This window comes from Lissotriton helveticus, chromosome 8 (genome assembly GCF_964261635.1).
Source record: "Lissotriton helveticus chromosome 8, aLisHel1.1, whole genome shotgun sequence".
Classification (NCBI taxonomy): Eukaryota; Metazoa; Chordata; class Amphibia; order Caudata; family Salamandridae; genus Lissotriton; species Lissotriton helveticus.
The window spans coordinates 1,730,784,935-1,730,811,123 of record NC_136069.1 but is presented as its reverse complement, the minus strand read 5'-3'; positions in this window follow the sequence as shown (position 1 = coordinate 1,730,811,123).

Here is a 26,189-nt window from a genome sequence, read left to right as displayed (position 1 = left end):
GAAACGAAACAAAATGGCTTTGGTTATACCAATAGGAATAAATGAGCAAAATGGAATCGTTGGTCGTTAAGTGACCATAGCACACTCTAAATACCTGATTATATAACTATGGGACTATACTTGGATATATTAGGCCAATAATGTATATTATCAAAAATTAGATCCCAACAGGGCTCTGTGTTTCTTTCGGGCCCCGGGCTCTGTGTTTCTTTCAGGCCCCGGGCTCTGTGTTTCTTTCAGGCCCCGGGTTCTGTGTTTCTTTGAGGCCCCGGCTCTGTGTTTCCTTTGGGCCCCGGGCTCTGTGTTTCTTTCGGACCCCAGGCTCTGTGTTTCTTTCGGGCCCCTGGCTGTCTCCACTGACTTTGCCTTTCAGTGAACTGCAGCTGCCCGCGGCACCCGCAGGGGGCCACCTCAGAGGGCCGCCTACCCTTAGTGACATTTAGGCGCCTCCCCACCCCCACTCGCTTCTGAGGGACTCCAGGAGGAGTCCTCTTACAGGGCGTGCTGGACACGTCATGTCTGGCGTGCCGGGGATGGGGATGGGTATTTAGGCCTCCCCCCACCTATGTTGTTCCTCTTTGCTGCCCCACATGCTTCCCCCCCCCCCCCTCTAGCATGTACCCGTGAATGGGACAGGCAAGGGAAGTTTGAGGATGTTGTAATATTTTCTTTGTCATTGCAGGCGGAGTTAAAGGGCGATCTGGAAGCAGTCTGGGTACAGAAAGATACCTCTGCAAGAGCACAATAGGGGTGCCAGAGCCAAATCCCAGGAGCCTCATGGGAGGCTCCTGGAACAATGACGTCACTGCCACGTTAGTCCTTTAGGGCGGTTGTGGGCCTGAACAACTGGGGGCTTGCCTTGCAATGCTCCGCCCTGAAAGGGGCGTGAGTGATAAGGGACCAATGTGTCACGTGATCCAGTAAGGGGATCACCCCCATAAGGGTAGCGCTGATTGGGTTTCCACAGTGCTTGGCTCATCAGGCGGGCAGGGTAGACTAGGTGTTGGACTTGGCCCTTCTGGCAGGTTCACCCCTAAACTTTTTGCTTTTAATTGTGACCTGGTGTTAGTTATTTTTGGCTTCTGCGCACTTTCACTGTGTCCCAGTGTAAAATGCGTGCGCAATCTTGAGTGCGTGTGGTGAGATTGGCCAGCCTTCCCATAGGAATGCATGGGGAATGTATGTGTCCCTGGTAGTTCCTGATGCGTGGGGAGTGCAGGCTCGAGTTTGGTATGTGCGGACTTGTGAGATTGAATGCCGCGCAATGATGTGTGCGGCGTTAATGTGTCTAGTGTGGAAGTGCCACTTCTAGAAGTTGGCATGTCTGTGTAAGAAAGGTGAAATGACTGTCTGGCTTGTGATTGGCTGGAGCTGGCTGGTGAGCCTGGCTCCAGGAGTCAGGATGGGTCTGCCCCAGTGGTGAATGGAGAGATTTGCATGTTGATGTGAGGGAGGGGTGCACCTGGGACCTGAATAGGGCTAGGCTTTCCCTCCACAATGCTGGCTCCGCCCCCTGTGGTGCGACTGATGACCCTAGCCTGGCCAGTGAATAGGGAGAGGGGCTGAGCACATCAGAGTGCTCCAAAACCAGCTGCATCTGGTTTTCCCCCCACCCTGCAGACTCAGACAAAGGATTTAGGTGTATAAAAAGGGGCTTTGACCCCTTGGAAAAGGTGCTTGCTGATCCTAATTGGGAGGGGGTCTGCTGCTGCTGCTGAGTGCCAGGAGGACCGCTACTGGGGACTGCCTCCCTACCTGGAGCGGTACAAAAGGGGGTGGTGATGGACGGAGCATCTGAATCAATCAAACACTCACACCCAGTCAAAAGATCTGGGTTTAATCCATCACCGTTCTTTAGCCCACTCTGCCACCTGAGGTTCCGTGACGATTTGAACCCGTGTTTTTTACATTATCGCAAATACATAATTTTGGTATCAGTGAACCGCAAATGATCCATTTAGTATATCCCGGTGTTTTCGCCATGCTACGAGCAAGAGCACTCCTGTTACAAACACATTTCTGTTCCACCCATGGCATCCATCTTAGATTACGGCAGACATTTTGTATTCCTTGCCCTCACATAGTCAATGGACACGCAATGACCTCTTTCAATTAAGGACACGTAGGCTTTAGCAGGCGAGTCACCTTGCTAGTGACACGTGCACCTTAGGCAAGCAACGCTGTGGCAACATGACTCAGCAAGAGCTGCCTCCCCAGCCTGAGGCCAGTCCTGCTATACTGGTTCTCGTGTCCGTTGGCCTGATCATGATTAGGCGGCCGAAGCTGGTAACCTTGCCCATTTACGACCCACAAACATCTCTTATCCTACTTTTCTATCTTCTGCACCTGGCTCTGCTCCTTCCCTTCTGGGCCTTTATTAGGGGGAGGTAACGAAATTTACGATGAGGCGGTCCGGCTCTTGAATGAAAAGCTGACATGAGATTATGATGGAATAGTGGGAACCCCTCGTTCTTAATATTTTGACATCAGACACTGTAGATGATTCTTGTGTAAATGCCAAATATTTATTGTTTAGGACACGAATATTTAGAACTGTACTAGCATGTAAAGAATTTGCCCCAAGCAGAACATTTAGTATTTAAGGAGCAACCCATTTTGTACAAATCGAACAGGCTCCTAGATACTGCCATGTGTAGTTTTTGTGACTTCTGTGTCCCTGCAGTAATAAACCTTTGGTCTTTGACGCCACCATTGAGAAGCCCGTGTTTCTGTTTGTTTGTGCACCGAGGCAGGTAGAACTCCGGGGTCTTCGGGTGTTATCCCTGACACCTCTGGACGGAACCAAAAAAGTCCAGAACTCCAATTGGCGCCCAACGTAGGGCGACGTCATTCGGTACCGGTCCAAAAGCCTGAAGAGTTCGAGAAGCTTCGTGTGAAGATTCCAGAGGGAGGCGCCCCACTTCATCGATCCCGGCATATCGCAAAAGTGGCCCGACGTTCTCTTCCACGAGGGTTCCCGTTCGGATGGCTACAGTGGTCCGTTGCTTTGACCGTCGCCCTGTCTTGGACCCGAGGTGCAGTCCTTAGTACGGCGAGACGTGACGGGTTTCTCCTTGGTGACGTCTTCAGTGCCTCAGTTAAGTATTAAGTATTAAGTGGTTGCTAGTTGGTTACTTTGTAAGGGTTGCTCCTGTTTGGATAATCCTTTTAGTTTTTGGTTTGGTTTGGTTTCGTAAGATTATCACTGGTTGTTCTGGTTAAGATAATCATTTGGTTTAGTTTGGGTATCGATACATTTGTTCGCTTTGGTAGGCCAAAGTTCGCTTTGGTAGGCCTAAGTTCTTGGTTCTTGGTTCGAGTGCACACCTTTTTGTGTTTTGTCTGTTCTGTGTTCCGGATTATAAAATGGTAAGTCGGAAAAATTGTATGTTGTCTTGTTTTAGTTGCAACAGTGATTCCCAGTTGGAGGACTCGTGTACGGTTCCTCCGATTGGAACTCCCCTTTATGATCTATATTGCAAATTTGGTGTGGGCCCTATCTCTTATAACGAGGTATGGATCCACTATACAGAGAAAGATGGTGTCCTTAGTTGGCCACTGCATGGTAGTTTTGAACCTCAAGTTCTTGATAACTTAGAAACGAAATTGTTCAAGAAGAAAGCCCGGCCGGCAATGTTTGATTCTTTCCGTTATTGGCGAAAAGAATCGAAACAGAGAGAAATTAAAAAATTGAAGAAAGAACAGAAAGAGCAAGAGTTGACTTTAGAACAGTCTGCTAAGCAGCTGCAACTCAACGAGTCTGAGAAAGCGATGGAGGTGGCCAATAGAGAGCGTAATTTAGCGATAGACAAGTGCTATCCTGCTTTGCCATCGAGTACGGCTAAGATAGTAGAGGACCCTGAAAAGGATCCCCTGTTGTCTTACTTGTTACGATCACCCCCACCGTATGCACAGGGTGCTACGGCTCCACCTATACCGAATGTTCAATTACTGGTTGCTGGACAACCTGGTGTTCCTGCTCCTCTGAATCAAGTTCCTGTACCTCCTGTGGTCAATATTAATGTTCCTTCGGCACCCCCTCTTCCAGGGTTACCGGCTTCTTTACCTATACCTGTATCGCTCACACCTGCTAGTTCACAGGCTACTCTGCCCGCTACTCCTACTGTTCCTGTTTTATCTGTTCCAACTGCTACTCTATTTACTGCTTCTGCTAATATTATGACTCCGCTTTCTGTTCGTCGAAGAATCACTGATTCTGTCTCTAATATTTTATCTCCCTTCTATAAAACTCTGATTAAGACTCCTACCTCTGACTCTGTGCAGAGACGTAGTCAGCTTCCTAGCACTGAAGAACGGGGAATATTAGATTCCACCGCTCTTAGATGGGTTTCGAAAATTGGAAGATATAATGTACAAGATGTATTGGATACATTTATGCAATGGAACGAACCGACACAACGATATGTGTTCGATGAAATGTGCTTCCTTCTACGTGAGGAATTGGAAGAGGATGACTCTGAATCAAATCTAGAAGAATTAATTAATGTTCAGAAAGAGTTTGCTGCAGGTATGATAGTTGGTCAAAATATAAAAGAAGCGATGGAACTGATTTTAAGTTATAGGAATGACCCATCACTTCGTTCACCGAGGGAGTTAGAGAAACGTAGTACGAAACAAAGTCGTCAATATCCAATGAGGGAGGTTCCACCAATTTGGCGTGAAGCTGTGCAAGCTAATGTAAACCTTGGTATTGCAGCCGCTCCGGCCCAATTCCAGAGAGTATGGATACATATTCCATGGAAGCGAGCTGAAGTATTAGCAGTGAAACAGGCCTTGCCAGATCCGCGTAAAAATCCTGCAGGGTACTACAAAGAGTTGGCTCAGACAGTTGAAGCTTGTGTATTGAATCTAGCTGACATAGATCTGCTATTTGGTAATGTAGTACCGCAACCAATTTGGGCTAAAATTCGGAAAGAGAATCATCCAGTTGCCCTAGGTGGTGATTGGGCAGCTATAATTGCGGCGGATGGTCAGCAAACAGGTGGTTCCAAACCTGAACCCTTAATTGCTAATTTGCCCTGTAGAATAATCGATTTAATGAAAACCCTGATGCCAGCATTGCGCGTTAACTGGGACAAATTGTCCGCGTGCAAACAGAAGAAAGACGAAAGCGTCTCCGACTTTTTCACAAGATTCGAGGAGACTTTTGTGGATCATAGTGGTCAGGATATGAGCACAGAAGGAGGCCAGAGATTATTTGTTGATAAATTTGTGCACAATCTGTTGCCAGAACTTAGTGGTAAATTAAAGAATTCTGAGAGTGCGTGGGCTGTCTCTACGACTGCGCAAATACTTGCGACTGCCCAGTACTATGAAAATAGGGATAAAGAGGAGAAAGAAAAATCAGATAAAAAGACGAAAGATTTAAAAACTAAAGTTCTTTTACAGCAAGCATATCCGCCTCGCACGAATCAGACTAATACACAGCAAGGGTCATATCAAAGGTATGAGTATAATTCTCAGAGGCCACAGTACCAATGGAATCAATGTGCTTATTGCAAAATGGAAGGCCATTATAAGACTGAGTGTCCAGTCTTAGCGCAAAATAATGCTGCGACAGCTCAGAGAGGTCGTGGTAGTTCTATACAAAACTCTAGAGGTCGAGGACGAGGTGCTATGCCTCCACAGACAAGTGATCGCCCTTCTAATCATTTCGATCAGCGAAATGGACAATCTGCCCAACAAAATAGGTCTCAACAGTATCATGTTGAAGACTACTATGAAGCTAGTGAGGAAGTTCAGCCAAGGGAGTACTAGGACAGCCATGGACAAAGAGAGGGAGTAGTATCAGTTCCAGTAGATCAGAGTGGGCCTTATGTCGCAGTAGCAACATCAGGTATAGTCGAACCGTTTCTGTTGGATACTGGTGCAGCAAAAAGTTCTATCATACATGCGAAACTCCCTGGCGCACCTTTGTCTGGCTCAACAAACGTTTCAGTAGGTTTTTCAGGCGCCCCTGTTCACAACCCTGTTTCTGGTCCTTTGTCTATTTCTGTTGGACCCCGCCACTTGAAAGCACCCCTGATTTTGACGACAGGTTGTAATGAAAATCTGCTTGGTTTAGACTTGTTAAAACGCCTATATGCGACATTATACTGTTCTCCAGAAGGAGTACAGCTTACGTTGGGTAAAAGAATCACCTCTCCAATGTACTTGTCGATGGATGCGCTCCCACCAGAGCTGCGTTCTCTCCCTGATACTCTTTGGGCGACTGGTCCTAATGATGTAGGTCTTTTGGAAATCCCACCATATGTAGTAACTTTGAAAGCGAATGTAAAATTTCCACGAATTCCACAATACAGAATCTCTAGTGAAGGTGAGCGTGCGCTCCTACTGATAGTACAAGATCTGATCAAGAAAGACGTTGTAGAAGAAACTAGAGGTAATGTCTGTAATAGTCCTGTACTGCCTATTCTGAAACGAACTGACCCAACAAAACCTCCAGTATATAGGTTTGTAATTGATCTTAGAGAGGTTAATAAAATTGTGATTCCACAGTTTCCTGTGGTTCCAGACATTACTGCATTGTTAACATTGATTCCTGCTACAGCAGCATGGTTTTCGGTTATCGACTTGAAAAATGCCTTTTTCAGCATTCCGATAGCCGAGGAAAGCAGAGATATCTTCGGTTTCTCTCTAGGAGGACGAAGCTTCAGGTTTAAACGTGCTCCACAAGGTTATTGTGAAAGCCCATCTATTTATAGTCAAGCATTAAAAAGCCAGTTAGACTCATTTGTACTTCCTCCTGGTTCTGCTTTAGCACAATATGTCGATGATCTTCTAGTGGCTGCCGAGGACAAGGAAACTTGCAAAACAGCTACAATTTCTTTATTGCATCATTTGTCAAATTTGAATCACAAGGTGTCACCTTCAAAAATGCAATACTGTTGCCAAGAAGTGACCTACCTAGGTCATCTCTTGTCAAAGGAGGGAAGGAAGTTGACCCCAGAGAGAATAAAAGCAATTACACAGATGAATGTTCCTAGAACGCAGAGAGAAGTACGTGCCTTTTTAGGTATTACCTCATATTGTAGGCAATGGATCCCAAATTTTTCTCTTTTGGCAAAACCATTGGTAGCTTTGACTGGGAAAAATGTTCCGAGTCCAGTGCCATGGTCCGCCGAATGTCAGGAGAGTTTTTCCGAGTTACGAAATGCACTGTGTTCAGCTCCTGTATTGGGTACACCCGATTACAGTAAGCCATTCACGCTCTATGTCCATGAGAGAGAAGGTTGTGCGTTGAGTGTTTTGACACAGAAATTTGGTGATAAACAACGCCCTTGTGCGTATTTTTCATCAACGTTAGATCCGGTAGCTAGAGCGTTGCCTAGTTGCTTGAGAGCTACGGCCGCAGCTGCAGCCTCCATTCGACAATCTGCTGGTTTAGTAATGAACAACATGCTAGTGGTTATGGTTCCTCATGCTGTGGATACACTCATGAACCGAACCAAGACGCAGCCCCTTACCAGTGCCAGATTATCAGGTTACGAACTGACATTGCTAGCGAGTCATATTCAGATCAAAAGATGCAATGTATTGAATCCAGCAACATTGTTGCCGACTAGTCAAGAGTCGAGTGATTCCGAACCACACGACTGTTGTTTCAGAACTGAGGAAGAGACAAAAGGACGAATTGATTTAAAAGACACTCCGTTATCAGATCCAGATGGCACGTTGTATGTTGATGGGTCTTGCTTCAAATTGGAGAATGGTGACGTGACTGCTGCCTATGCAGTAACAACTTTGAGTACGATTGTGGAGACTGCAAGAGTGAGTCAGAATTCTGCTCAGGCTGCAGAATTGATCGCGCTAACAAGAGCGTGCGTTTTAGCTAAGGGAAAGAGAGTGAATGTGTTCACAGATAGCCAGTACGCGTTCGGCGTGGCTCATAGTTTTGGCCGTTTGTGGAAAGAGAGAGGTTTCATTACGTCCCATGGGACTAAGATCCAACATGGTCAGCTAGTTAATGACTTGTTGGAATCTTTAACCTTGCCGACTGAGGTTGCGATTGTGAAATGCAGTGCTCATAAAGCAATCACGGATGATGTTGGTCGTAGGAATGCTTTTGCTGATGAGACTGCTAAACAGACAGCTAGAAATATGATGAGTAGAATGTATGTTACAACGTCTGCAAGATGGATTTCTGAGTCTGGAATGTGTGAGGACACAGTGGAAAGTGTGAAAGAAATTCAGAAAGAGGCGACTGAGGAGGAAAAGCTTGCATGGAAAGAGAGCACGGGTAAATTGGACTCGAGTGGGTGTTGGATTGACTTGTCGGAACAACAGCGTTGGATGTTGCCTGATGCGTATGTGCTTGCAGTAGTAACGATGGCACATGGAACAGCGCATATCAGTTCTAAAGGGATTTGTAAGATGTTGGCTCCAGTTTGGAAGAATGATGGGATTAGTAAGTGTGCAGAGAGAGTGGTGAGAAACTGTATGGTATGCTTGATGCATAATCCTGGCAAGGGGATCCCCACACCTGCAGGTCACTTTGCTCCTCCTTCCTGCCCCTTTGAAGTGATTCAGTTAGACTTCATTCATATGGATCGTTGCAACAATCTAAAGTACGTCCTAGTGGTAGTTTGTGCGTTCTCCAGATGGATCGAAGCATACCCACTGAAGGACAATACTGCTTTGTCCACTGCCAAAATCCTTCTTAAAGAATACTTCCCCAGATTCGGAATGCCACGGATTGTATGGTCAGATAACGGAAGTGAGTTCGTAGGGAAAGTTATGCAGAGTGTGTGTGCCGGCTTAGGGATTAAACAAAAGTTTCACAGTGCGAATCATCCCCAGTCTGCGGGTTTAGTTGAGGGTTACAATGGCACCCTTAAACTGAAACTTGCTAAGATACAAGCGTCCACGGGTTTGCCCTGGCCAGATGCACTGCCTTTGGCTTTGTTATCAACAAGGGCAACTGTACATTCTAGAGTAGGGCTTAGTCCATATGAAATAATTTTTGGTCGTCCTGCAAATGTTTGGGGGGTACCTAGACCGAAAGAATTTAAGCAGCTGGAATACCCAATGTTAATTGATTACCTTTTCGACTTGACTGCTAAATTGAGCCTAATTCACCAACAGGTTTTCGATGCATTACCAAAGCCACCGGAGAGTCCAGGTCATCAGCTGAAACCTGGAGATCAAGTGGTCATTAGAAATTTTGCAAGAACGAAAAATCTTCAGCCCAGATTCGTTGGCCCCTTCCAAGTCTTATTGGCGACGAGAACTGCTATTCGTGTGGCCGGACGGAAGAATTGGATCCACACGACACACGTCAAACGTGTGCCTCTGCCACTTCCTTACGACAACTGGGTAAAGAAAGGAATCAGTGCCTCTGAAGCAGAACAAATACCCAGTTTCATCCCTTTCAGTGATGCAGAACTGATCACTGATACATCAAACTCTGGCTCTCCTCCTGAAACTGCTCTTTTGAACCCTGAACCTTTGCCATCTGCACCAAAAGAACATTTGCCATCTGCAAACGTGAACATTGCAACGTCGGCTGAAAATACATTGTTTCCAGATCAGACAGCTCCTGCAAAACTGAGATACAATTTGCGTTCTCGCAATATGGACAAATAAAGCAGGAAACTGCCTATTTTTACAGCTAAATTTTTTGATACATTGCCTCCAGCCAGGAAGTTTGCTAATATTTTGTTGTTTTAAATTTTGCCTTGCCGTCTGGGTAGCCGTAGGGTCGTGGCTGTGTGCCTAGTTGAATCTGCGGGGGTCAGACACAAGGTCGATCTTTCTGTTAGTTCTGGGAACTCCCAGGGCTGATAGAGGCATTTTCATCTACGTACACATCATCAGTGGTCACGAGCGGATTGTAGAAGATGGAGCTTCCTGAGCTGCAACGAAAGAATGTAATTTATGTTCGCAGAAATAGACTGTACAGAATACTTCACAGCAAATGCTTTCTAATGCAATGTGCAGTTACGTTTTTAATTGTTTTGATAACGTTGGTGGGTGGAATCATCTTTGGTGTGCATTTAATTTTTATGCCGGTGACTACAGTACCTCCCCTTGATCCTACTACTTCTACGGTTTCTTCTATGCATTCTTTTCACTCGTTTCCTGAACACGAACAAGCTCGACACTCAGAATTTATTAACAATACATTTGTACAGCTCTTGCATCAACACCAACTGGTAGTTAATACTACAGACTGCTGGGTGTGTGGCTTGATACCTCACACTATGGATAAAGGCATTCCCTATCTAGTCTTGCCTTTTAGCTATAATGGATCATTCCAGGCCTTTCAGACCATTTTTTCCTATGCCCTTGAGACCTATCCTCCGCGCCCACCACGGTCCACTAAATACAACTCAGCCAACAAAGCTTTAGTCCAGGGAATTATTGACATGATTAAAGACGTCAATAATACTCCATCTTACCCTAGAGATGAATTACGGGTGTATTTGAGTTGGAACTCTACAGAGTACCGCCTTAGTTTGGGAGAAAGCAAACGTAAAAGCTCCACTTCAGTCTGGGTCGTGCCTCACCGAGGTCAGGTCTGTTTGCAAGGAAATGGGAGAAATCTGAGAGCTCAGCTAGGGAGGAGTGAGTGCGTTGAGACTTACGTATTCCCGTCTAACTCCTCCCCTGCCTTCCTTACTGCTAGGGGTACTTACTTCATCTGTCAAGACAGAGCGTATACATGGCTGCCTGCCGACTTCTCAGGTTCATGTTATATTGCTCGATTGTTACCTCCGACATACACTGCTTCTTCAGATTATCACAAGACCAGAGTAGCAAGAGGTGTCTTCAGCAAGGAAGATACCGCTGGTCAGGAAGCTGGAGACTTCTTCAAAGGTTTCCTTCCGTTTTGGGGGCCTATGGCCAATAGTAGAAACCTACGTCAACTAACACGGGTAGTTGAATCTACTATTACAGAAACTGTTGGTGCCCTTAGTAACTTAACAGCTGAGCTTCAGGCAGATCGTCTCATGACGTTACAGAACCGAATGGTTCTAGACGTAATACTTGCAGATCGAGGTGGGGTATGCAGAATGATCCAATCGAGCTGCTGTGTTTTTATTCCCAATAATGCTCCAACCGTCTATGAAGCGATCTCTAAGCTACACAAGATTTCCGACTCTATACACGTAGAAAAGGGAAATTGGTCCTTCATGGAGTGGTTTTGGACTCTGGTATCAGCGTGGGGATGGAAGGTTCTGATGGTCATTGGTGTCATCCTAGTATTTCTGTTCTCGTGCTGCCTTATTATCCAATGTGGTCCCGCTTTATGTAGTCTCTGTGCTGCAACCTGTTTCAGAAAACCACCTGCATTTGAAGAGAAGGTACGAGATAAGATGATGATGCAACAACATGTCACTGACCTAATGAGCATAGAGTTAGACTCTGACATAGACTGAGTAATTGCCTATGTAAGGGCAAAAGGAGGGGCTGAGGTTCCGTGACGATTTGAACCCGTGTTTTTTACATTATCGCAAATACATAATTTTGGTATCAGTGAACCGCAAATGATCCATTTAGTATATCCCGGTGTTTTCGCCATGCTACGAGCAAGAGCACTCCTGTTACAAACACATTTCTGTTCCACCCATGGCATCCATCTTAGATTACGGCAGACATTTTGTATTCCTTGCCCTCACATAGTCAATGGACACGCAATGACCTCTTTCAATTAAGGACACGTAGGCTTTAGCAGGCGAGTCACCTTGCTAGTGACACGTGCACCTTAGGCAAGCAACGCTGTGGCAACATGACTCAGCAAGAGCTGCCTCCCCAGCCTGAGGCCAGTCCTGCTATACTGGTTCTCGTGTCCGTTGGCCTGATCATGATTAGGCGGCCAAAGCTGGTAACCTTGCCCATTTACGACCCACAAACATCTCTTATCCTACTTTTCTATCTTCTGCACCTGGCTCTGCTCCTTCCCTTCTGGGCCTTTATTAGGGGGAGGTAACGAAATTTACGATGAGGCGGTCCGGCTCTTGAATGAAAAGCTGACATGAGATTATGATGGAATAGTGGGAACCCCTCGTTCTTAATATTTTGACATCAGACACTGTAGATGATTCTTGTGTAAATGCCAAATATTTATTGTTTAGGACACGAATGTTTAGAACTGTACTAGCATGTAAAGAATTTGCCCCAAGCAGAAAATTTAGTATTTAAGGAGCAACCCATTTTGTACAAATCGAACAGGCTCCTAGATACTGCCATGTGTAGTTTCTGTGACTTCTGTGTCCCTGCAGTAATAAACCTTTGGTCTTTGACGCCACCATTGAGAAGCCCGTGTTTCTGTTTGTTTGTGCACCGAGGCAGGTAGAACTCCGGGGTCTTCGGGTGTTATCCCTGACACCTCTGGACGGAACCAAAAAAGTCCAGAACTCCACACCCCAGTTCAGACATGGCTATATGCAAATAAGTCTGACCCTGTGCCTCATGGGAACAGTCCAGCCCGAACTGCCGAGCCATGTCTTCCCTGGACCGGAAACAAGCTTCCGAGGACCGGTTTCTGGCATTCCAGCCGTCTTCAGCCCGGCTTGCTTGAATCCAGTGGCAAAGTGAGCAAGGGACTCACGTCTGAGCATACCCTGCCACACTTATGGCGGTCCATCACCACCCCCTTTTGTCCTTGCCTGGAGGGCCCTGTGAGCTGGCCCCTGGGCCCAGCCTTTGACACCTCCTACAAGAAACTTTCCCTGAACTTGGCCTCACTTGGAAAGAGCGCGCTGCTTTGACTGCCAGCCAGATCACTCCAACCTTCCCCCCCTGGACTGAGGACTTCACTGCGAGTGCTGGGAGCGCTTGTTCCTTTATTTTAAGTGGCACTTGGTTTGTCATTTTTCCAAGGAGCGCTACATCGTCCCAGTCCTGAGTGCTCTTCCCTTTTGTCTCAGAGCACTGGTAGCCGCAGCACGAAGCTGCAACACGAGGGATTTAACCCCCCCTGCTGCCCCGTTCATTAGCCGCATTTTGGCGGCCTGAGGCGTTTCATTGAAGTACCAGCGAGTGCCCGCCCCGCATTGCCGCCCCGAAGAGACGTTGCCGGGCCGCTGCCAGGGTGACCCGGAAGTGAAGCAGCTGTTGCCCGGTTGAGGGCGGGCGACCCGGAAGCTGCGCGGGCCGCCCAATCCCAGTGCGGCCCTGGAGAGAGAGAGCCCCGCAGGTCTAAGCCTCGTCCCGACGTGGAGGAAGCTGTCCCCGGTATCGCAACTAGGAGAGCAGAGTCCCCAGAGCAGCCCGGTGAGTGCACAGGGCTGGGGGCTCCGTGAGTGCAGAAGGAAGGCCAGATCTTCCCCTTGATGGGGACACGATTATTTTAGGAGCCTGAGGGCTCCACCTGGGTATAGCTGTGCTTCGAGTCCCCCGAGTGGGACTCCAACAATTCCGGGCATTTCTTCAGAGCCTGAGAGGCTCCTCCGATTTCGGGGGGCACCCTCAACGGTAGAGCGGCCCCGGTTGGTAGCGGGCCGCTCCCCCAGTTTACAGGGCACATTTCTTTCGAGCATGAGAGGCTCCAACGTCACGGAGGCATATTTGGTTTAGAGCCCGAGAAGCTCCTGGGCATGTTGTGAATTTGAGTCCCCCGAGCGGGACTCCAACGAAGAGGGCAGTTGTTGAGAGCCCAGGAGGCTCCAGGCAGCATTGTTGTTCGAGCCCGAGAGGCTCCACCAGTTTGGGGCCATTTTGCATCTCGAGCCCACGAGGTTCCCACGTTGTTTTGTGCACCATTGTGATTTAGCAGCCCAGTAGAGATTCCCAGCTGCCCAGCACTTAGTGGGCAGCTGCTTCGTTTAGGCTTTGCGCAATCTTCTTTGGCTGCCTGCGCAGCCTGCCCTGACTTTGCTGGACACAGGGCGTTTCAGCACCTGAGAGGCCAGGTTGACCTGGGGTCAGTTCTATGTGCTTTAGAGTTCAAATGTGTGATTACTTGCAGAATGTGATTCATGCAATGCTTTTTACCTATACCTAAAATTTATTATGCCTAGGAGGTTGTTTTACCTAGTATAGTTATACTAGTGAGTTCATGGTTCCCTGCGTGATATTTTTCTAAGGTGGTTAGGGTTGCGTAGGTGGTACTTACCTTTTACCGGTGATTACTGGTTGTGTGCTACATTCGCTATTTGGTGCTACAGTTATTATATGTTCTATGTGCTAAGCGTTATTCCTACAAAGTGCTAATTCTACCAAGTGCTAGTTCTAAAAGTGCTTATTCCTGACAGTGGTCCATGTGGCCCTGTCCCGTGTACATAATCCCCTGTAAATTCTGCCCGTGCCTGTGGCACATTGTAAAGTGTGTGTTTATTATCTAATGTGTTTGGTATAATACAAAGGCTATTTTTATATATAACCTTGTGTGGAGTTTCCTTTGTGGTGGGCCTTGGGTGTTGTTGCTGGGTGCGCGCGCAAGTGCTTTACACAGCGCCTCCGAGATAAGCCTGACTGCTCGTGCCAAACTACCAAGGGGTTGAGCAGGGGTTATCTTTGGCGAGTGACTTCCTTACCCTGACGTAGAATGGTGGTTTCTGCCTGGCCTTAGCCAACCGGAAATCGCCATTTCTAACATTGGTGGCAGCGGTGGGATAAGGACTTGTGTTTGCGCTGTACCGCAGCAGCAACTGGCTGCACCACAAAACTCTGCATTTTAGATAATCACATTTTGGGGATTATTGTTTTTGTTGAAGTTCCATTCTTTCTTATCCTAAAGGTGTCCATTGTGAATTGTGTACTCCTGTGTTAGCTCAGACACCTAGGTTCCTTGTGTTGAACTTTTCTCAAGAACGTCTGCCAAAATGGAGCCTGCTTTTTATTCCTGTAGTCTGTTTAGATACAGTATGTTAGAGTTGGTAAGGTTCTGTGAAGAGAGAGACAAAGAGGTGGGTGAGTCAGACACCGGGCCCGATTCACAGAACTAACTTAAGACAGAATCCTAAACTTACTACCATTTTGGTATTCACAGAAGGCACTTACTCATTTTGGTATTCACAGAAGGCACTTACTCATTTCGGTATTCACAGAAGTTAGGAGTCCTAACTTTAGGACTCCTAAATGCCTTCTGTGAATACCGAAAGTCTTCAAATTAGGATTTTTCTCAGTTTAGTAGTAGTAAATAAAGTAAAATCCTAATTTTAAGACTTTCCGTATTCACAGAAGGCATTTAGGTGTCTGAAAGTTAGGAGTCCTAACTTTACTACTACTAAATTGAGAAAAATCCTAATTTTAAGACTTTCGGTATTCACAGAAGGTATTTAGGTGTCTGAAAGTTAGGAGTCCTAACTTTACTACTACTAAATTGAGAAAAATCCTAATTTTAAGACTTTCGGTATTCACAGAAGGCATTTAGGTGTCTGAAAGTTAGGAGTACTAACTTTACTACTACTAAATTGAGAAAAATCCTAATTTTAAGACTTTCGGTATTCACAGAATGCATTTAGGAGTCCTAAAGTTAGGACTCCTATCTTCTGTGAATACCGAAATGAGTAAGTGCCTTCTGTGAATACCAAAATGAGTAAGTGTCTTCTGTGAATACCAAAATGGTAGTAAGTTTAGGATTTTGTCTTAAGTTAGTTCTGTGAATCGGGCCCACCGAGTCCAAACTGAGGGACAACCTAATCCTATGGCAAAAGGACCAATTGGATCTTAAGCGCAGTGAGGAGGAAGAAAATGACACTGCCTGGACGCCAGTAGATAGTGAAGACCCCACAGATAGGGAGTCCCTTGCTGGGTCCAGCGTCAGGAGCGGCGCCCCATCCCTTTTCCTGTCCCCAGAGGAGTGGGTCGATAGGAGGGAAGAAAGGGAGCACCAGCTGGCGTTGGAACAGCTCAGGTTAGAGCATGCCCAGGTCATGGCGCAGCTGGGTGTTAGGAAGAAAAATCTAGAGACTGAGAAGGTCTTAGCGCAGGAGAGGATAGAGGAGGCAGAGAGGGCCTTCCCTAGAGAGAAATTAGCTCAGGAAGGTAGACTATCCCCTGCGCACAGTTATAGTTTTCTGGATTCCCCTGGGAGGGTTGAGTCCAATGGTGGCAGCTATATAGAACCCAGTGCAAGAAGTCCCATTCCCAGTTCCCAAAGTATGGTACCTGTTTCCCAAGAAGAGGAGTTAAGGTTGAAATTCAGGGGCAGTAAGAAACTGTCTCACCAGGATTGGGGGGATTTTGTGGATGACTGTTCGGATGCACTGGATGTTTGGCTGGCGATTAGCCCGGACCAGGAGGTGGACGGAGTAGTGAATATGTTTCTCAAAGAGCAGTTGCTCAGTGTTTGTTGTCCAGGGCTGCGCCAGCACCTGTTGAGGTTTGAATACTTTTGTCCTTGGAAACTTGCAGAGGAAGCAGACCGCTGGGAAAGGGCCAGAGGTTCCGAAGAGTCATTGGTGAGTGATTCCAAAAGCAGTGGTTCACGTATCTTCCAGCCCAGCGTGGTGGAAGAGGTTCAGAGTAGCCCAGCTAGGTCCCAGTATAGCGAGGGGGGTGTAGGGACTTACGACCTGTGTCAGTGGAGCGGGAGTGAGTTGGTTACCAAGAGTCCCCAAAAGCCCAAAGTTCTGCCTCAGAGCCTGGATGGTTTCTTTAGGGAACACCAGGTTGGGGACCTAAGCTGTCCTGTTTCGGGCCCCTGGCTGTCTCCACTGACTTTGCCTTTGAGTGAACTGCAGCTGCCCGCGGCACCCGCAGGGGGCCACCTCAGAGGGCCGCCTACCCTTAGTGACATTTAGGCGCCTCCCCACCCCCACTCGCTTCTGAGGGACTCCAGGAGGAGTCCTCTTACAGGGCGTGCTGGACACGTCATGTCTGGCGTGCCGGGGATGGGGAGGGGTATTTAGGCCTCCCCCCACCTATGTTGTTCCTCTTTGCTGCCCCACATGCTTCCCCCCCCTCTAGCATGTACCCGTGAATGGGACAGGCAAGGGAAGTTTGAGGATGTTGTAATATTTTCTTTGTCATTGCAGGCGGAGTTACAGGGCGATCTGGAAGCAGTCTGGGTACAGAAAGATACCTCTGCAAGAGCACAATAGGGGTGCCAGAGCCAAATCCCAGGAGCCTCATGGGAGGCTCCTGGAACAATGACGTCACTGCCACGTTAGTCCTTTAGGGCGGTTGTGGGCCTGAACAACTGGGGGCTTGCCTTGCAATGCTCCGCCCTGAAAGGGGCGTGAGTGATAAGGGACCAATGTGTCACGTGATCCAGTAAGGGGATCACCCCCATAAGGGTAGCGCTGATTGGGTTTCCACAGTGCTTGGCTCATCAGGCGGGCAGGGTAGACTAGGTGTTGGACTTGGCCCTTCTGGCAGGTTCACCCCTAAACTTTTTGCTTTTAATTGTGACCTGGTGTTAGTTATTTTTGGCTTCTGCGCACTTTCACTGTGTCCCAGTGTAAAATGCGTGCGCAATCTTGAGTGCGTGTGGTGAGATTGACCAGCCTTCCCATAGGAATGCATGGGGAATGTATGTGTCCCTGGTAGTTCCTGATGCGTGGGGAGTGCAGGCTCGAGTTTGGTATGTGCGGACTCGTGAGATTGAATTCCGCGCAATGATGTGTGCGGCGTTAATGTGTCTAGTGTGGAAGTGCCACTTCTAGAAGTTGGCATGTCTGTGTAAGAAAGGTGAAATGACTGTCTGGCTTGTGATTGGCTGGAGCTGGCTGGTGAGCCTGGCTCCAGGAGTCAGGATGGGTCTGCCCCAGTGGTGAATGGAGAGATTTGCATGTTGATGTGAGGGAGGGGTGCACCTGGGACCTGAATAGGGCTAGGCTTTCCCTCCACAATGCTGGCTCCGCCCCCTGTGGTGCGACTGATGACCCTAGCCTGGCCAGTGAATAGGGAGAGGGGCTGAGCACATCAGAGTGCTCCAAAACCAGCTGCATCTGGTTTTCCCCCCACCCTGCAGACTCAGACAAAGGATTTAGGTGTATAAAAAGGGGCTTTGACCCCTTGGAAAAGGTGCTTGCTGATCCTAATTGGGAGGGGGTCTGCTGCTGCTGCTGAGTGCCAGGAGGACCGCTACTGGGGACTGCCTCCCTACCTGGAGCGGTACAAAAGGGGGTGGTGATGGACGGAGCATCTGAATCAATCAAACACTCACACCCAGTCAAAAGATCTGGGTTTAATCCATCACCGTTCTTTAGCCCACTCTGCCACCTGAGGTTCCGTGACGATTTGAACCCGTGTTTTTTACATTATCGCAAATACATAATTTTGGTATCAGTGAACCGCAAATGATCCATTTAGTATATCCCGGTGTTTTCGCCATGCTACGAGCAAGAGCACTCCTGTTACAAACACATTTCTGTTCCACCCATGGCATCCATCTTAGATTACGGCAGACATTTTGTATTCCTTGCCCTCACATAGTCAATGGACACGCAATGACCTCTTTCAATTAAGGACACGTAGGCTTTAGCAGGCGAGTCACCTTGCTAGTGACACGTGCACCTTAGGCAAGCAACGCTGTGGCAACATGACTCAGCAAGAGCTGCCTCCCCAGCCTGAGGACCGCTACTGGGGACTGCCTCCCTACCTGGAGCGGTACAAAAGGGGGTGGTGATGGACGGAGCATCTGAATCAATCAAACACTCACACCCAGTCAAAAGATCTGGGTTTAATCCATCACCGTACTTTAGCCCACTCTGCCACCCCAGTTCAGACATGGCTATATGGAAATAAGTCTGACCCTGTGCCTCATGGGAACAGTCCAGCCCGAACTGCCGAGCCATGTCTTCCCTGGACCGGAAACAAGCTTCCGAGGACCGGTTTCTGGCATTCCAGCCGTCTTCAGCCCGGCTTGCTTGAATCCAGTGGCAAAGTGAGCAAGGGACTCACGTCTGAGCATACCCTGCCACACTTATGGTGGTCCATCACCACCCCCTTTTGTCCCTGCCTGGAGGGCCCTGTGAGCTGGCCCCTGGGCCCAGCCTTTGCCACCTCCTACAAGAAACTTTCCCTGAACTTGGCCTCACTTGGAAAGAGCGCGCTGCTTTGACTGCCAGCCAGATCACTCCAAACTTCCCCCCCTGGACTGAGGACTTCACTGTGAGTGCTGGGAGCGCTTGTTCCTTTATTTTAAGTGGCACTTGGTTTGTCATTTTTCCAAGGAGCGCTACATCGTCCCAGTCCTGAGTGCTCTTCCCTTTTGTCTCAGAGCACTGGTAGCCGCAGCACGAATCTGCAACACGAGGGATTTAACCCCCCCTGCTGCCCCGTTCATTAGCCGCATTTTGGCGGCCTGAGGCGTTTCATTGAAGTACCAGCGAGTGCCCGCCCCGCATTGCCGCCCCGAAGAGACGTTGCCGGGCCGCTGCCAGGGTGACCCGGAAGTGAAGCAGCTGTTGCCCGGTTGAGGGCGGGCGACCCGGAAGCTGCGCGGGCCGCCCAATCCCAGTGCGGCCCAGGAGAGAGAGAGCCCCGCAGGTTTAAGCCTCGTCCCGACGTGGAGGAAGCTGTCCCCGGTATCGCAACTAGGAGAGCAGAGTCCCCAGAGCAGCCCGGTGAGTGCACAGGGCTGGGGGCTCCGTGAGTGCAGAAGGAAGGCCAGATCTTCCCCTTGATGGGGACACGATTAATTTAGGAGCCTGAGGGCTCCACCTGGGTATAGCTGTGCTTCGAGTCCCCCGAGTGGGACTCCAACAATTCCGGGCATTTCTTCAGAGCCTGAGAGGCTCCTCCGATTCCGGGGGGGCACCCTCAACGGTAGAGCGGCCCCGGTTGGTAGCGGGCCGCTCCCCCAGTTTACAGGGCACATTTCTTTCGAGCATGAGAGGCTCCAACGTCACGGAGGCATATTTGGTTTAGAGCCCGAGAAGCTCCTGGGCATGTTGTGAATTTGAGTCCCCCGAGCGGGACTCCAACGAAGAGGGCAGTTGTTGAGAGCCCAGGAGGCTCCAGGCATCATTGTTGTTCGAGCCCGAGAGGCTCCACCAGTTTGGGGCCATTTTGCATCTCGAGCCCACGAGGTTCCCACGTTGTTTTGTGCACCATTGTGATTTAGCAGCCCAGAAGAGATTCCCAGCTGCCCAGCACTTAGTGGGCAGCTGCTTCGTTTAGGCTTTGCGCAATCTTCTTTGGCTGCCTGCGCAGCCTGCCCTGACTTTGCTGGACACAGGGCGTTTCAGCACCTGAGAGGCCAGGTTGACCTGGGGTCAGTTCTATGTGCTTTAGAGTTCAAATGTGTGATTACTTGCAGAATGTGATTCATGCAATGCTTTTTACCTATACCTAAAATTTATTATGCCTAGGAGGTTGTTTTACCTAGTATAGTTATACTAGTGAGTTCATGGTTCCCTGCGTGATATTTTCCTAAGGTGGTTAGGGTTGCGTAGGTGGTACTTACCTTTTACCAGTGATTACTGGTTGTGTGCTACATTCGCTATTTGGTGCTACAGTTATTATATGTTCTATGTGCTAAGCGTTATTCCTACAAAGTGCTAATTCTACCAAGTGCTAGTTCTAAAAATGCTTATTCCTGACAGTGGTCCATGTGGCCCTGTCCCGTGTACATAATCCCCTGTAAATTCTGCCCGTGCCTGTGGCACATTGTAAAGTGTGTGTTTATTATCTAATGTGTTTGGTATAATACAAAGGCTATTTTTATATATAACCTTGTGTGGAGTTTCCTTTGTGGTGGGCCTTGGGTGTTGTTGCTGGGTGCGCGCACAAGTGCTTTACACAGCGCCTCCGAGATAAGCCTGACTGCTCGTGCCAAACTACCAAGGGGTTGAGAGGGGTTATCTTTGGCGAGTGACTTCCTTAACCTGACGTAGAATGGTGGTTTCTGCCTGGCCTTAGCCAACCGGAAATCGCCATTTCTAACAATGGTGGCAGCGGTGGGATAAGGACTTGTGTTTGCGCTGTACCGCAGCAGCAACTGGCTGCACCACAAAACTCTGCATTTTAGATAATCACATTTTGGGGATTATTGTTTTTGTTGAAGTTCCATTCGTTCTTATCCTAAAGGTGTCCTTTGTGAATTGTGTACTCCTGTGTTCGCTCAGACACCTAGGTTCCTTGTGTTGAACTTTTCTCAAGAACGTCTGCCAAAATGGAGCCTGCTTTTTATTCCTGTAGTCTGTTTAGATACAGTATGTTAGAGTTGGTATGGTTCTGTGAAGAGAGAGACTAAACTTAAGACAGAATCCTAAACTTACTACCATTTTGGTATTCACAGAAGGCACTTACTCATTTTGGTATTCACAGAAGGCACTTACTCATTTCGGTATTCACAGAAGTTAGGAGTCCTAACTTTAGGACTCCTAAATGCCTTCTGTGAATACCGAAAGTCTTCAAATTAGGATTTTTCTCAGTTTAGTAGTAGTAAATGAAGAAAAATCCTAATTTTAAGACTTTCGGTATTCACAGAAGGCATTGAGGTGTCTGAACGTTAGGAGTCCTAACTTTACTACTACTAAATTGAGAAAAATCCTAATTTTAAGACTTTCGGTATTCACAGAAGGCATTTAGGTGTCTGAAAGTTAGGAGTCCTAACTTTACTACTACTAAATTGAGAAAAATCCTAATTTTAAGACTTTCGGTATTCACAGAAGGCATTTAGGTGTCTGAAAGTTAGGAGTCCTAACTTTACTACTACTAAATTGAGAAAAATCCTAATTTTAAGACTTTCGGTATTCACAGAATGCATTTAGGAGTCCTAAAGTTAGGACTCCTATCTTCTGTGAATACCGAAATGAGTAAGTGCCTTCTGTGAATACCAAAATGAGTAAGTGTCTTCTGTGAATACCAAAATGGTAGTAAGTTTAGGATTTTGTCTTAAATTAGTTCTGTGAATCGGGCCCACCGAGTCCAAACTGAGGGACAACCTAATCCTATGGCAAAAGGACCAATGGGATCTTGAGCGCAGTGAGGAGGAAGAAAATGACACTGCCTGGACGCCAGTAGATAGTGAAGACCCCACAGATAGGGAGTCCCTTGCTGGGTCCAGTGTCAGGAGCGGCGCCCCATCCCTTTTCCTGTCCCCAGAGGAGTGGGTCGATAGGAGGGAAGAAAGGGAGCACCAGCTGGCGTTGGAACAGCTCAGGTTAGAGCATGCCCAGGTCATGGCGCAGCTGGGTGTTAGGAAGAAAAATCTAGAGACTGAGAAGGTCTTAGCGCAAAAGAGGATAGAGGAGGCAGAGAGGGCCTTCCCTAGAGAGAAATTAGCTCAGGAAGGTAGACTATCCCCTGCGCACAGTTATAGTTTTCTGGATTCCCCTGGGAGGGTTGAGTCCAATGGTGGCAGCTATATAGAACCCAGTGCAAGAAGTCCCATTCCCAGTTCCCAAAGTATGGTACCTGTTTCCCAAGAAGAGGAGTTAAGGTTGAAATTCAGGGGCAGTAGGAAACTGTCTCACCAGGATTGGGGGGATTTTGTGGATGACTGTTCGGATGCACTGGATGTTTGGCTGGCGATTAGCCCGGACCAGGAGGTGGACGGAGTAGTGAATATGTTTCTCAAAGAGCAGTTGCTCAGTATTTGTTGTCCAGGGCTGCGCCAGCACCTGTTGAGGTTTGAATACTTTTGTCCTTGGAAACTTGCGGAGGAAGCAGACCGCTGGGAAAGGGCCAGAGGTTCTGAAGAATCATTGGTGAGTGATTCCAAAAGTAGTGGTTCAGGTATCTTCCAGCCCAGCGTGGTGGAAGAGGTTCAGAGTAGCCCAGCTAGGTCCCAGTATAGCGAGGGGGGTGTAGGGACTTACGACCTGTGTCAGTGGAGCGGGAGTGAGTTGGTTACCAAGAGTACCCAGACGCCCAAAGTTCTGCCTCAGAGCCTGGATGGTTTCTTTAGGGAACACCAGGTTGGGGACCTAAGCTGTCCTGTTAGTCCATTTGAGGAGGATCTCCTAGTGTATAGAGGACCTGGAGCGTCCCTAAATAGAGCTCCAGTGGTTCTAGTGTCCGGAAGTGCTACTCCAGTTGGAAGGGCACAGGAGTCCGAAGTGACGAGTGATTGGGGGATGAGTTCCCCAGTGGAAGAACCAGAGGACCAGGGACTAGCCAGTTGGGTTAGATTCCCTTCGGGGGACCCGGGTGGCACCACTTCTGTTCTGGGGGGTCTTCGCGCACTGTCAGATGGACAGGAGACGGAAGAGTCACACGGAGGAGTCACACGGAGGAGTCACATGGAGGAGTCACATGGGAGAGTCACACAGTGTAGTCACAAGGTAAAGTCACACGGAGGACTCACACAGAGGAGTCACAGGTAGAGTCACATGGGAGAGTCACACGGAAGAGTAACACGGAGGAGTCACACAATAGTGTCACGCAGTAGAGTCACACGGTAGAGTCACACAGAGGAGTCACATGGAGGAGTCACATGGTAGAGTCACACGGAGGAGTCACGCAGAGGAGTCACACGGGAGAGTCACACGGAAGAGTCACATGGAGGAGTCACACGATAGAATCACACAGTCGAGTCTTTCGGTAGAGTTACATAGAGGAGTCACACAGAGGAGTCACATGGAGGAGTCACACGGTAGAATCACACAGAGGAGTCACACGGAGGAATCACACTGGAGAGTCACACGGAAGAGTCACATGGTAGAGTCACACAGAGAAGTCACACGGAGGAATCACACTGGAGAGTCACACGGAAGAGTCACATGGTAGAGTCACACAGAGGAGTCACATGGAGGAGTCACACAAAGGAGTTACACGGTAGAGTCACACAGAGGAGTCACACGAAGGAGTCACACGGTAGAGTCACATGGAGGAGTCACAGAGTAGAGTCACATGGAGGAGTCACACAGAGGAGTCACACGGAGGAGTCACATGGGAGAGTCACATGGAGGAGTCAAACAAAGGAGTCACATGGAGGAGTCACTCAGGAGAGTCACACGGTAGAGTCACATGGAGGAGTCACATGGAGGAGTCACATGGAGGAGTCATACGGAGGAGTCACATGGAGGAGTCACACGGAGGAGTCACATGGGAGAGTCACATGGAGGAGTCAAACATAGGAGTCACATGGAGGAGTCACTCAGGAGAGTCACATGGTAGAGTCACATGGAGGAGTCACATGGAGGAGTCACACGGAGGAGTCACACGGAGGAGTCACACGGGAGAGTCACACGGGGGAGTCACATGGTAAAGTCACACGGAGGAGTCACACAGAGGAGTCACACGGTATAGTCACACAGAGGAGTTACACGGAGGAGTCACACAGAGGAGTCACACAGAGGAGTCACACAGAAGAGTCACATGGAGGAGTCACATGGAGAATTCACACAGAGGAGTCACACAGTAGAGTCACACGGAGGAGTCACATGGGAGAGTCACATAGAGGAGTCACATGGGAGAGTCACACGGAGGAGTCACACAGAGAAGTCACACGGTAGAGTCACACAGAGGAGGCACACAGAGGAGTCACACGGGAGAGACACACTGAGGAGTCACACAGTAGAGTCACACGGTAGAGTCACAGGGTGGAGTCACATGGAGGAGTCACATGGAGGAGTCACATGGAGGAGTCACACAGAGGAGTCACACGGAGGAGTCACACCGTAGACTCACACCGTAGAGTTACACAGATAAGTCACACGGTAGAGTCACACATAGGAGTCACACCATAGAGTCATACCGTAGAGTCACACGGAGGAGTCACATGGAGGAGTCACACGGAGGAGTCAATCAATTAATCAATCAATCACTGCATTTATAAAGCGCGCTACATACCCGTGAGGGTCTCAAGGCACTGGGGGAGGAAGGCGCTACTGATCGAAGAGCCAGGTCTTGAGGAGTCCTCTGAAGGCCAGCAGGTCCTGAGTCTGTCGTAGGCTGGTGGGGAGAGCGTTCCAGGTCTTGGTGGCGAGGTGGGAAAAGGATCTGCCGCCGGCGGTGTTTTTCCAGATACAAGGGACTGTGGCGAGGGTGAGGTTGGCTGAGCGGACGTTTCGGGTGGGTGTGTGGAAGTTGAGACGGTTGTTGAGGTATGTGGGTCCGGTGTTGTGTAGGGCTTTGTGTGCGTGGATAAGGAGTTTGAAGGTGATCCTCTTGTTGATGGGGAGCCAGTGCAGGCCTCTCAGGTGGGGTGTGATATGGCTGCATCGGGGGACGTCGAGGATCAGTCGTGCCGAGGCGTTCTGGATTCGTTGAAGTTGTCTCAGGAGCTTGGTTGTTGTTCCTGAGTAGAGGGCGTTCCCGTAGTCGAGTCTGCTGGTGATGAGGGCCTGGGTGACGGTTTTTCTTGTGTCGAGAGGGATCCATTTGAAGATCCTGCGGAGCATGTGGAGGGTGTTGAAGCAGGACGCGGAGATGGCGTTGACTTGCCTGGTCATGGAGAGGGTGGAGTCGAGGATGACCCCCAGGTTCGTGCGTGGTCTGGAGGTTCCGGGGCTGTGCCTAGCGATGTGGGCCACCAGGAGTCATCCCAGGCTGATGGGGTGGGTCAGAGAATGAGGACCTCCGTCTTGTTCAGCTTCAGTCTGCTGTCCTTCATCCAGTCAGCTACGGCCTTCATTCCTCTGTGGAGGTTGGCTTTGGCGGTATGGGGGTCTTCGGTGAGAGATATGATCAGCTGGGTTTTGTCAGCATAGGAGATGATGTTGAGGTTATGTTGTCGTGCGACGTGGGCGAGCGGTGCCATGTAGATATTGAACAGTGTCAGGCTGAGGGAGGATCCCTGTGGGGCGCCGCAGATGATCTTGGTGGATTTCGAGCGGAAGGGTGGGAGGCAGACACTCTGGGTTCTGCCGGAGAGGAAGGATGTGGTCCAGGGCCTTCTCTTGAATTCCGGCATCATGGAGGCGTGCTGATAAGGTGCGGTGGCAGAGTGTGTCAAAGGCTGCTGATAGGTCCAGGAGGATGAGGGCGGCTGTTTCTCCTTTGTCCATCAGGACCCTGATGTTGTCAGTGGCGTCGATGAGGGCGGTCTCAGTGCTGTGGTTGCTGTGAAAACCGGATTGAGAGGGGTCCAGGATGTTGTTATCTTCGAGGTAGCGGGTTAGCTGTTTGTTGACGATTTTCTCAGTCACTTTTGCCGGGAACGGGAGCAGGGCGATGGGCCGGAAGTTCTTGAGGTCCTTGGGGTCCGCCTTGGGCTTCTTCAGAAGGGCGTTGATCTCGGCGTGCTTCCAGCTTTCCGGAAAGGTTTCTTTCTCGAAGGAACTGTTGATAGTTTTTCGGAGGTGGGGCACGATGGTTGTGCTGGCTTTGTTGAAGACGTGGTGAGGGCAGGGGTCAGATGGGGATCCGGAGTGAATGGAGTT